Here is a 12,242-nt window from a genome sequence, read left to right on the forward strand (position 1 = left end):
TGTCAGAAGCATCTTCCAAAGGTGGCATGTCAGCAAGATCATCTTCATCTTCAGAATCTATCTCTCCACTTTCTCGAATCACCATGACTCTCTTGTTTGGACACTGGTTAGCTATGTGTCCTCGCCCCTGACATTTGAAACACCTTATCTCACTAGAATGAGACTTAGTAGGAGTTGTTTTACCTTGAGGTGGTGTGGCTGTGGTGGCTGGTTTTGGTGTAGATGATGAAGTGGGTTGGTCTTCTTTCTTTGGATAGTTCGACCTCCAAGGTGTTGTACTTGGATTGTGTGGGCTCGGTCTTGACCTCGAACTTGAACTACCCTTCTTGAGCTGCCTCTCCACTTTGATTGCCATATGAACCAAATCCTCCAATTCCACATAATGGTGTAGCTCGATTGGGTCAGCAATCTCTCGGTTCAACCCATTCAAAAACCTTGCCATGGTTGCCTCCCGATCCTCTTCAACATTGGCTCTAATCATAGCCATCTCCATCTCCTTGTAATACTCATCAACACTCCTGGAACCTTGACGAAGGCCCTGCAACTTAAGGTATAGATCTCGATAATAATGAGGTGGTACAAACCGTCGCCTCATCACCCTCTTCATTGCCTCCCATGTGTCAATAGGACGATCTCCACTCCGCCTCCTGTTGATGCACAACTGATCCCACCAAACAATAGCATAATCAGTAAACTCAATGGCAGCTAGTTTTACCTTCTTCATGTCGGAGTAGTTGTGACAATCAAAAACTAACTCCATCTTCTTTTCCCACTCAAGGTATGCCTCAGGATCGCTCTTCCCCTGAAATGCTGGAATTCTCATCTTTATATTTCCTAAATAATCATCTACCTGGTTCCTAGCTTCTCTATCCCGACCATACCTCCTATGGTTACCCGTCGACATCCTATCAAACTCATCATCAGAAACTAACCCTTCCAAATCCCCTTCATTCTCATCCTCCCTTTGGTACATCCTATTCCTCCGTGGCCTCCGTTGTGTTCCCTCTTCTACCCTATCCAACCTCTCATGTATCTGCTCACACTCCGCCCTCATCATCCTTCGCATCTCCCCGATTAATGCTTGCATTTGTAGATTCGGAACCTCAGGTGGCGGATTATCATTGCTTGCATCTTTCTCTGGATTTTGTGACATGATAGAGAATCTGCAAAACAATAAGGTTAGACAATTATAGAAAGGACCTCGCTGCACTCCCTCACGTGTTTCACTCAAAAAAATGGTCACTCAAGTACACTCGTGTTTGCACTCAATGATGGCTTTTACCCTCAAATAAGCTCACACCTCTGCCTTTTTCCACTCTATTTCCATCTTTAAGCTCTTTGAAAACTAATGAAACGGTAATATGGAGTATTCAAGCAGCAAATCCAACCAAACAACCAAACGAACACCGACGAAAACTGGTGAAAATGACGAAAAAAATGAGGATTTTTGGAACACTTGTGTGGGGTTTTGGCCAAAAGGCCTCTAGACCATAAGGAACAAGAATAGAACAAAAATTTTTAAGAGAGGTTTCCAGACTTTTTTTTTTTTTTTTTTTTTTTTTTTTTCGGATCCTCTTGGTTTTCTTCTTCTTTCTTTTCTTTCTTTCTTTCTTCTTTTCTTTTCTTTGATTTCTCAAATGCAGATGCAAGGAACAAATTTGAAAGCAAAAAAATGAATCGGTTTTCACAAGAGAAACAATGGAGACTCAAAAAGAAAAGAGAAACAATGCAGATTCAGATTTCACAAAAAGAAAAGAGAAAACCCAACCCACTTTTGGATTTAACAATAAGAATAAGTGAAACTCAATCCCAACTCAGATTTCACCATAAGAACAAGATAAAACCCAATCTCAATTCAGATTTCACTACAAGAACAAGAGAAAACTCAATCCCAATTACATAAACCAATATTCCCAAAATCCAATCTGTGATTCAAACAATAAGATCAAAACCAAAATAATTGGTGGCACTATAACAGTCTCGGATTCCACAACAAATAAAGGAACCAATTGAAACCAGGGACACAATTGAAACAAGGGAATTATCAATACCAATTTCGGATACCAACTGATACGAACCACGCCAACAAGTGTGACGAAACCCGACACCAAATATGGAACAGCCACCAAGAACACACGAGATTGGAATGGAACCGCGACCCAATGCTTAGCCAAGCACGAACCTTGGTATGAGGAAGACGCCACAAACGGGGATGGAATCCGTTTGATAAGTCAGGATGAACGCCACAAGGAATCTCCTTGATAAGTTCAAAAGTTTCTTCAAGAACTCAAGAAGAAATAAACTCACAATTTCATTCCACATAATCTGATTTTTCACATTGTTTTGGCAGTCCTTATAAGGACGAAAATTACATGAAAACAAGACCCTTGGTCTTCCTAATGAAACCGAAAAATTAAGGACAGCCCCTTTGTCTTCCTAATGAAAACCGAAATAAAAGACAAGCCTTTTGTCTTCCTCATGAAAACCGAAAATTAAAGACAAAAGGACTATTGGACTCACACAAGTCAAATGTTTGACTTATCACAAATTAAACAAAGACTAAAAAACGTGACTAAAAATAAAAAGACTCATTAAGCTCCTAAACTCAGTCAACTTTGATGAGTAAGACAAGTCTTTGTTCTCCTTCAATGTTGACCACGGTCTCCTCTTGTTTTAGGACTTTGTGGACTAGGCTGTTAAGTTCTTCCTTGAATCTCTTGGGTCGTGCCCTCGTCACTGGACCAACTGGAACTTGACTTGATACTTGGGTCTTGGTGTCCTCATCACTGCCTCATATTCAAATCCTTCTGGGTAAAGAAATACTTCAGACTCTTATGATCAGTGTATATCTCGCACTTCTCCCCATACAGATAGTGACGCCACACCTTCAGTGCGAATGCCATTGCCGCTAACTCCAAATCATGAGTCGGATACCATTGCTCATAATCCTTCAGCTGTCAAGACGCATAGGCTATAACTTTCTCATTCTGCATCAGCACACAACGTAATCCCATCCTCGATGCATCACAGTAGACCACAAACTTTCCTTCCTCCGAAGGAAGACTCAACACAGGTGCAGAAATAAGTCGTCGCTTCAACTCTTGAAAGCTGTTCTCACACTTCTCTGACCGAACGAACTTCTGATTCTTCCTTGTCAACTCTGTCATTGGTGAAGAAATCTTCGAGAACCCCTCTACAAACCATCTATAATAACCGGCCAACCCAAGGAAACTTCACACCTCCGAGGTGTTCCTTGGCCTCGGCCAATCCCTAACTGCTTCTACCTTGGACGGATCCACCTTAATCCCTTCTGCCCCTACTATGTGTCCAAGGAAAGTCACCCATGGTAACCAAAACTCACACTTCTTAAACTTGGCATACAACTGATGCTCCCTTAACCTCTGTAGAACCTGTCGGAGATGCTGCTCATGCTCTGCCTCTGAACTGAAGTATACCAAAATGTCTTCGATGAAGACAATGACGAACTGATCTAAGAAGTCCTTGAACACCCTGTTCATCAGATCCATGAAAGCTGCTAGGGCATTGGTCAGACCAAAAGACATGGCCAAGAACTCATAATCTCCATACCTTGTCCGGAAGGCCGTCTTCGGTATATCCTCATCCTTGATCCTCAGCTGGTGATAACTAGATCGAAGATCAATCTTTGAGAACACCGTCTTTCCCTACATCTGATCGAACAAGTCATCAGTCCTTGGTAGAGGGTACTTATTCTTGATAGTTCACTTGTTCAATTCTCTGTAATCTATGCACATCCTCAAAGTCCCATCCTTCTTCTCAACAAACAACATTGGAGCGCCCCATGGAGGATAGCTAGGCCTGATGATCTCAAATCCAGAAGTTCTTGCAACTGTATCTTTAACTCTTTCAGTTCTGCTGGTGCCATTCTGTACGGTGTCCTTGATACTGGTTCTGTCCCCGGTGCTAACTCAATCTCAAATTGAATCTCCCTACGCGGCGGCAACCCTTGCAGATCCTTGGGAAATACATCTAAGAACTCACACACTAGTCTGGTCTCTCCCGGCCCTGCCGACATAACTCTAGTAGTATCCACTACACTGGCCAGAAAACCTATGCATCCCCCCTGCAACAAGTCTTTGGCTCTCAATGCTGAAATCATGGGTACGCGGGGTCCAGACACCGCACCCACAAAGACAAAAGGGTCCTCGCCCTCAGGCTCAAAAGTAACCATCTTCTTCCTACAATCAATCGTAGCCCCATACCTGACCAACCAATCCATCCCTAAGATCATATCAAAATCCTCCATGTCTAGCTCAATCAGATCCACCGAAAGTTCTCTACTATCAACCATCACTGGCAGTGCCCTAATCCATCTCCTAGAGACTACCAGTTCCCCTGTAGGCAATAAAGTCCCAAATCCCGCAGTCCGATACTCACTAGGTCTACACAATCTATCAATCACCTTACTAGAACACAAAAGAATGTGTAGCACCAGAATCAATCAATACTATAAAAGGAAAGCCAACACCAGAAAGCTGATCTGTCATTACCGAGGGACTAGCCTCGGCCTCTGCCTGAGTCAAGGTGAACACTCGAGTTGGAGTCAAGCTATCCACCTTTCCTGCTTCACCTTTCTTCACCGTTGGGCAGTCTTTCCTGAGATGCCCTACTGTCCCACACACAAACCAAGCCTTGGCCCGACACTCGCCCAGATGGCGTCTTCTACACCTCGGGCACTCTAGATAGGTCCGCCATGCCTCATTACCACCCTGGCGGCCACCCTGACCACCCCGACCTCTCCTATCAAGACCAGCAGCGGTTGAAGTGTCAGGAGCCTTTCTCTTGAAGTCACTGGGGCCTCTGCCCCTACCTGTCCCTGAATAAGGAGGCACCGCTCTACGGCCCTCACGTCAAATCGCACTCTCCCTCCATATCTTGTTCTCCGCTTCCTCAGCGGTAAGGGCCTTCTCAACGGCCTGGGCATAAGTTGTTCCTCCAGATACTGTTGTAATCCTGACATCCTGGGCTATCATAACATTATTAAGCCATATGAATCGATCTTGCCTAGCAGCGTCAGTAGGCACATGATCTGGTGCAAACTTCGCAAGCCTATCAAATTTTAGGGAATATTCAATAACAGTCATATTGCCCTGCACAAGACTCACGAACTCATTAACCTTTGCTGCCCTGGTCTGCGATACAACTTCCCACCAGATGCGAGCATCCTCCCTCAACATATAAGTGGCACAGGCCACTCTATCATGCCCTTAAATCCTCATGAAATCCATAATTGTAGTGATCATAGTTAGCCATTGCTCGGCTTTCAGTGGATCCGGTCCACCCTAAAAAATTGGGGTTGCTGCTTCCTGAACCGCTCATATAACGGTTCCCATCTGTTACCAACCTCCCCTGACTGCACAACTGGTACCACTGCAGGTGGTACAATAGGGGCAGCACTCCCTGATGGAGCCTGCTGTCGCAGGATACGAATCTGCTCATCTTGACTCTGTAATCGAGCCTGCATATCTGCCATTAACTGCTGCCAGTTCTCGGGGATTGGCGGAGCCCTGATCATCACTCCCGATCCCGGACCTAGTGCCGGCTAGTCGTGTAGATTTTCTTGGACGCATAGCTATCCAAGTCAATCTGCAAACAACGACTCGACAGTCAGACCATTATCACAGGGTAAAAAATTCTCTAGAATTCATCAATAGAACATAGCCAACCACACACAACCAACATATAAGCATCCATTCTCATGCACTGGCTGCTAATAAGCACGCCTCCAATCTCATTACACAATAGCTGCAAACACAGGCATTCACCCATGCACAATATACAATTTGTCATCCATATATTCATTTACATGCACGGCAATGCTAATAAACATGCCCCAACATTCTCACACAACAGTCAAGGGCCAGGCCCTATCAGTATCTCATGCTTCCTAATAATCCAGTAAATAACAGCATTCATAGCTCATTTCAGGCACATAAGCACATAAACAGATAAACACATATACACATTACCGAACCCTGATTTGAGCTTGTCTCAAGCAGCGAATGTACATATCCAGCCTGTCTTCAGAAACCCTTAAACCGAGGACGCTCTGATACCAAGTTGTAACGCCCTGGATAGCCAAGACCGCTACACTATGTACTTTTTAAAGGTGCAAGATGATACGAACCACACCAACGATTGTGGTGAAACCCGACACCAAATATGGCAGCCACCAAGAACAAACGAATCTGGAATGATGAACCGCGACCCAATGCTTAGCTAAGAACGAACCTTGGTATGAGGAAGACGCCACAAACGGTGATGGGAATCCGTTTGAACGCCACAAGGAATACCCTTGATAAGTTCGAATAGTCTCTTCAAGAACTCAAGAAGAAAACCTCTCAATTGTCATTTCATCAAAATCTGAATTTCCCAAACGTTTACAAGCCCTAATATGGCCGAAATTACATGAAAGAAAAGCCCCTTTGTCTTCCTAATGAAAACCCTAACAATCACAAATAGATACTCTTGGACTCTCACAAGTCGAATGTTTGACTTTCACAAAAAAATACAAAGACTAAATAAAACGTGATTAAGTGACTGATTAAAATAAAAATACAAGATGCCAAAATCCAATAAGACTCATTACAAGAAGCTAAATATTGATCAAGCTCCTAAACTGAGTCTACTTTGATGAGCAGTACAAGTCTTTGTTCTCCTTCAGTGTTGACCACGGTCTCCTCCTGTTTTTAGGACTCTGTGGACTAGGTTGTTAAGTTCTTCTTTGAATCTCTTGGCTCACGCCCTCGTCACCGGACCAGCTGGAACTTGACTTGGATCTTTAGTCTTGGTGTCCTCATCACAAGACTTGCCAATCAAGTCATTAATTTGAAAACGTGTCATTAAACAAGTAAGAACTAGGGTTAAAAAGGTTTTGGTCTTAAACGACTCGTTTTATATAATTAAACTGTTATAAACACAGGATCCCAAAAGAGACAGAGTTAAAAGTTGATTTACAGACTTCCAAAAAGAAACATAAACAAAGGTTAGCCATACTAAGGAAAAATAGACATTCTCTGAGTTTTGCGTCCCTGCCTAAACCTCAACCGTGTAGGCTGAGTAGCAAGCTATGTACATTCCGCTCGCAGAGCTCTCCAATAAGGGCTGATTAAGCTTACCCTTGCCTTTACCTGCACCACGTAGCACCCGTGAGCCAAGGTCCAGCAAGAAAACATGAAATGCAACACAATCAATGATATCAGACAGTAAAATTCACCAAACATGAACTCTTATCAAATAACCCACATCAATACCACTCAGCATATATTCAGAGTCATGGATGCAATCAAACACTTGTAACATTTATATCACACAATAATCAGGGCCGACAACTTAGGCCGCACCCTCTGTTTATCCTATTGACTCTGGCCAGCTTAAACCGAGCTCAGTGCATATTAAGCTGTCCTCGGCTACCAGTGGCCGAGCCGCGCCCTGTGCGCTAGTGTAACCCTTGGCACCCTTAGGCCATTGGTTCACTAAATAGCTTGCATAGCATAATGCCATCTTTTCAAGCATTCACATTAGGGAACCCTTAGTCCAGTCACATATATTCAACCAGGTGCAGTTTTCTTACCTTTAGTCTTTACGGTTATTGTTTATGAGCAACACTCCTCAAGCACGATCCTTTCCCGAGCCTAAGCTTTTATCAGCTAGTCACAACCAATGTATAGGGTTCCATTAATACTCAAATATAGGTTTCCAGTTACAAAACTAACTTCCAGGAATCCAATTTCCACCAAGCACGGTGGTGAAATCAATCCCAAGCATACTAGACCACATTCCCATGCCTAAAATCCCCAAAAGTTCATGTGCACAACTAAGGGCTGCGGCCCTTGAAGCTTAGCCGCGGCCCTAGCCTCAAAGCAGAACCAAGGGCCACCCTGGGCTAAGACACGCACCGCGACCCTTGCAATGGGCGCCGCGGCGCTCACCCTTGGCCGAGCCTCCTTGGCTCATCTTCATCCTAGGGCCATAGCGCCCTAGAACAGAGCCGCGGCCCTTCCCTTCGAACCCAGAATTCCCACCATTTCTAGGCTTGAAACCCTAGCCAAAACCACTCTTAATGTAGAGTCCAAGAACTTTACTTAGCTAATTGTTTAGTAGTATTATAGTATGTTTAGTGTTATCATTGTTACTTTGGATTTTTGGTTCAGACCGGGAGTTATTTGGACACTCATAGTAGTACTTATAGATTTTCTAAGTTTAACCTATAGTTTAAGAATATTAAGTATAACCTAAGGTTTGATTAATGTGTCTGATATTAAGGATTATATTATTATATTATAAGGTTTAGACATCAACCAATAGGATTTTAAGCACATGTTTTGAATGGTAATTAAGGATTAAGTATTTTTTAGGATTAAATTAAATAAAGGTAAAAGTTTGAATGTATAGGGTCAGTCAGCAGCTTTGAGCACGTTGAGGGCTTAGTCAAGGCTGTTTACTCCATTCAAACTCAGCTAAAAATGTGTAAACTCGTGTTTAAATATTCAGCGTATGCCGATATATCGCAGCTATAGGGGGCGATATGTCGCAGCACGTAGATACGGAAAACACGAATCGATGCACGGTCGCCTCGGGAACAAAGGTCCAGGCGATATATCGCCTATAGGGGGCGATATATCGCCTCCACCAGCATGTTTTCAAATTCATTTGAATTCTTTTCCCTTCAGCCATTCAAACTCCTTCAATAGTCCAGCATCTTCTGAACGAGTCTTCAGCCTCTGCTGAACGATTATTCAAATGATTTTCACTTAAAAAGCCATTATTTTTATTCAAGTAAAATCAAGATATTTTCATTCCCAAACTCTATAAATAGGACCTAGTACCCAGCCATTATTCACCATTTGCTCTAAGTTCAGAGGCTGCTAGTGTTAAGTGAGTGTGAGAGTGTAAACACTTGGTTTGGGGAAAAACTATAAGCTTAAACATCATAAGCTTATCAAACACTTTGGGAAGTAAGTGAGTGCTATAGTATTTCGGTGGATGTTAGATTGATCTTGCAATCTTTGAGGTAAACCCAAAACTCTAGTTCTTTTCTGTATTTTATGTTATTTCCTTTCCCAAAATCCTTCTTAGTATTCTATTTCTTTGTAAATAACTCTTATTTTCAAGTTACTCAATAAATTATGGTATTTTCGTAAAATGTAAGTTTTTATGTATAGTTTCGATAATGGTCCAATTAGTCTAGATTAGTGGGTCATTACAGTTGGTAGTATACTAACCTACCAACTGTAATGGTATATTAAGGATTGCCAGGATTGCCGCCAACTAGAGAAATAGACTTCACGATAGAATTAGTACCGGGCACCGAGCCTATCTCTAAGGCACCATACCGGATGGCACCTACGGAACTCAAGGAGTTAAAGACACAGCTACAAGAACTCCTAGACTTGGGTTTCATTAGGCCAAGCCATTCACCATGGGGAGCTCCGGTACTATTCGTGAAGAAGAAGGACGGAAGTATGCGCATGTGCATAGACTACCGAGAGCTGAATAAAGTAACAATTAAGAACAAATACCCGCTACCTCGGATTGATGATTTGTTTGATCAACTCCGAGGCGCAACTGTATTTTCTAAGATCGATCTATGGTCCGGGTATCATCAGCTCAAGGTAAAGGGAGAAGATATCCCTAAGACAGCCTTTAGGACTCGTTATGGACATTCCGAGTTCTTAGTTATGTCTTTTGGTCCTACTAACGCGCCAACCGCGTTTATGGACTTAATGAATAGGGTCTTCAAAGACTACTTGGATAAATTCGTCGTTGTGTTCATCGACGACATTTTAATTTACTCCAAGGATGAAGTGGAGCACGAGGAACACTTGAGGATAATTTTGACGCGATTGAAGGAGCACCAACTCTACGCGAAGTTCAAGAAATGCGAGTTTTGGCTCTCACAAGTGGCGTTCCTCGGGCACATCATATCGAAAGATGGAGTTGCAGTAGATCCATCGAAGGTAGAGGCCGTGAAAGATTGGCCTAGACCATAGAACGCGTCGGAAGTAAGAAGCTTCTTAGGGCTAGCAGGTTACTATAGAAAGTTTGTAGAGGGTTTTTCTAAAATAGCCACTCCACTCACCAACCTGACCCGGAAGCAACAAAAGTTTAACTGGAATGATAAGTGTGAGGAAAGCTTCCAGTTGCTTAAGGATAAGCTTTGCTCAACACCAGTACTTAGTGTCCCAACACCCAACGACAAGTTCGTTGTCTACTGTGATGCATCAAAGTTAGGATTGGGATGCGTACTGATGCAAAATGACAAGGTGATAGCCTACGCGTCACGTCAGTTAAAGGAGTATGAAAAACGCTATCCAACTCACGATATGGAGTTGGCAGCGGTGGTCTTTGCGTTAAAAATCTGGCGCCATTATCTTTACGGAGAACGGTGCGAGATTTATACGGACCACAAAAGTTTAAAATACTTCTTTACTCAGAAGGAGCTTAACATGAGGCAGCGCCGGTGGTTGGAATTAGTAAAGGATTACGACTGCGAAATCCTATACCACCCGGGGAAGGCAAACGTAGTTGCCGATGCACTTAGCCGAAAAAGTTATGGGAACTTAGCAGCCTTATCCGGAATAGAAAAGCCACTACAGCAGGAGCTTATCAGTGCCGGAATAGAAGTGGTTGTAGGCAAGTTGGCTAACTTGTCTATCCAATCGAATATGCTAGAAGACATACGGAATGGTCAGAGACATGATGATTCACTAGCAACGCACATGGATGCAGTCAGAGAAGGCAAGACTACAGATTTCTCAATATCCAGTCAAGGTTTATTGAGATATAAGGATCGGGTATGTGTGCCAGACGATCAAAGTATTAAGAAGACGATCCTAGAAGAAGCGCACAACACCCCATACTCGGTTCATCCAGGGTCTCCCAAGATGACTCATGACATCAAGGCAGTCTATTGGTGGCCAGGGATGAAGAAGGACATAGCGGAGTATGTATCTAAGTGTCTGGTATGCCAGCAAGTGAAGGCGGAGCATCAGCGGCCTGCAGGATTATTGCAACCGCTTAGCATACCGGAGTGGAAGTGGGACGATATAGCCATGGACTTCGTGACGGGTCTGCCAAAGACAAATAAGCAGCATGATTCTGCTTGGATAGTCATAGATAGACTAACCAAGTCGGCTCATTTTCTGCCTGTTAAGACTTCTTATACGGAAGACCAATATGCAGACATCTACATCCAAGAGATTGTACGATTGCATGGAATCCCCAAGACGATAGTATCAGATAGAGGATCAGTGTTTACGTCAAGATTTTGGAGAAGCTTACAGCAAGCCATGGGTACTAAGTTAAGTCTTAGTACAGCTTTCCATCCTCAGACAGATGGGCAGTCAGAGCGTACAATTCAGATTTTAGAGGATATGCTACGCGCATGTGTACTTGACTTCGGAGGATCGTGGAACAAGTACTTACCGCTGATCGAGTTCTCGTACAACAATAGCTACCAGTCGACGATCGAGATGGCACCTTATGAGTTGCTATATGGAAGAAGGTGTCGATCACCGTTGCACTGGGACGAGGTAGGAGAAAGGCAGCTTCTAGGGCCCGAAGCTGTTAGACAAGCACAAGAAGCAGTAACGCTTATTAGACAGCGTATGCTTGCTGCTCAAAGCCGTCAGAAGAGCTATGCGGATACCAAGCGACGCGATGTGGAGTTCCAAGTTGGAGATCAAGTCTTCCTGAAGATATCTCCTATGAAGGGTGTCAAGCGGTTCGGGAAGAAAGGCAAGCTCAGTCCCCGATTCTTAGGTCCTTTTGAGATATTGGACAAAGTGGGACCAGTTGCGTATAGACTAGCCCTACCGCCAGCACTAGCCGATAGTCACAACGTCTTCCACATCTCGATGTTACGCAAGTATGTGTCAGACCCATCTCACGTCCTCAAGTACGACACCATAGCACTCCAGAAGGACTTAAGTTACGAGGAACGACCGGTTAGCATCCTAGATAGGGGGATGAAGCAGTTACGGTCCAAGAGCTTTCCTATAGTTAAAGTCCTATGGAGCAATAGTTCTGAACGCGAGGCAACGTGGGAGTTGGAAGAGGACATGCAGAGCCGGTATCCGGAGTTATTTGGTAAGTAAATTTCGAGGACGAAATTCTTTTTAGTAGGGGAGAATTGTAGAGTCCAAGAACTTTACTTAGCTAATTGTTTAGTAGTATTATAGTATGTTTAGTGTTATCATTGT

This window comes from Humulus lupulus, chromosome 2 (genome assembly GCF_963169125.1).
Source record: "Humulus lupulus chromosome 2, drHumLupu1.1, whole genome shotgun sequence".
Classification (NCBI taxonomy): domain Eukaryota; kingdom Viridiplantae; phylum Streptophyta; class Magnoliopsida; order Rosales; family Cannabaceae; genus Humulus; species Humulus lupulus.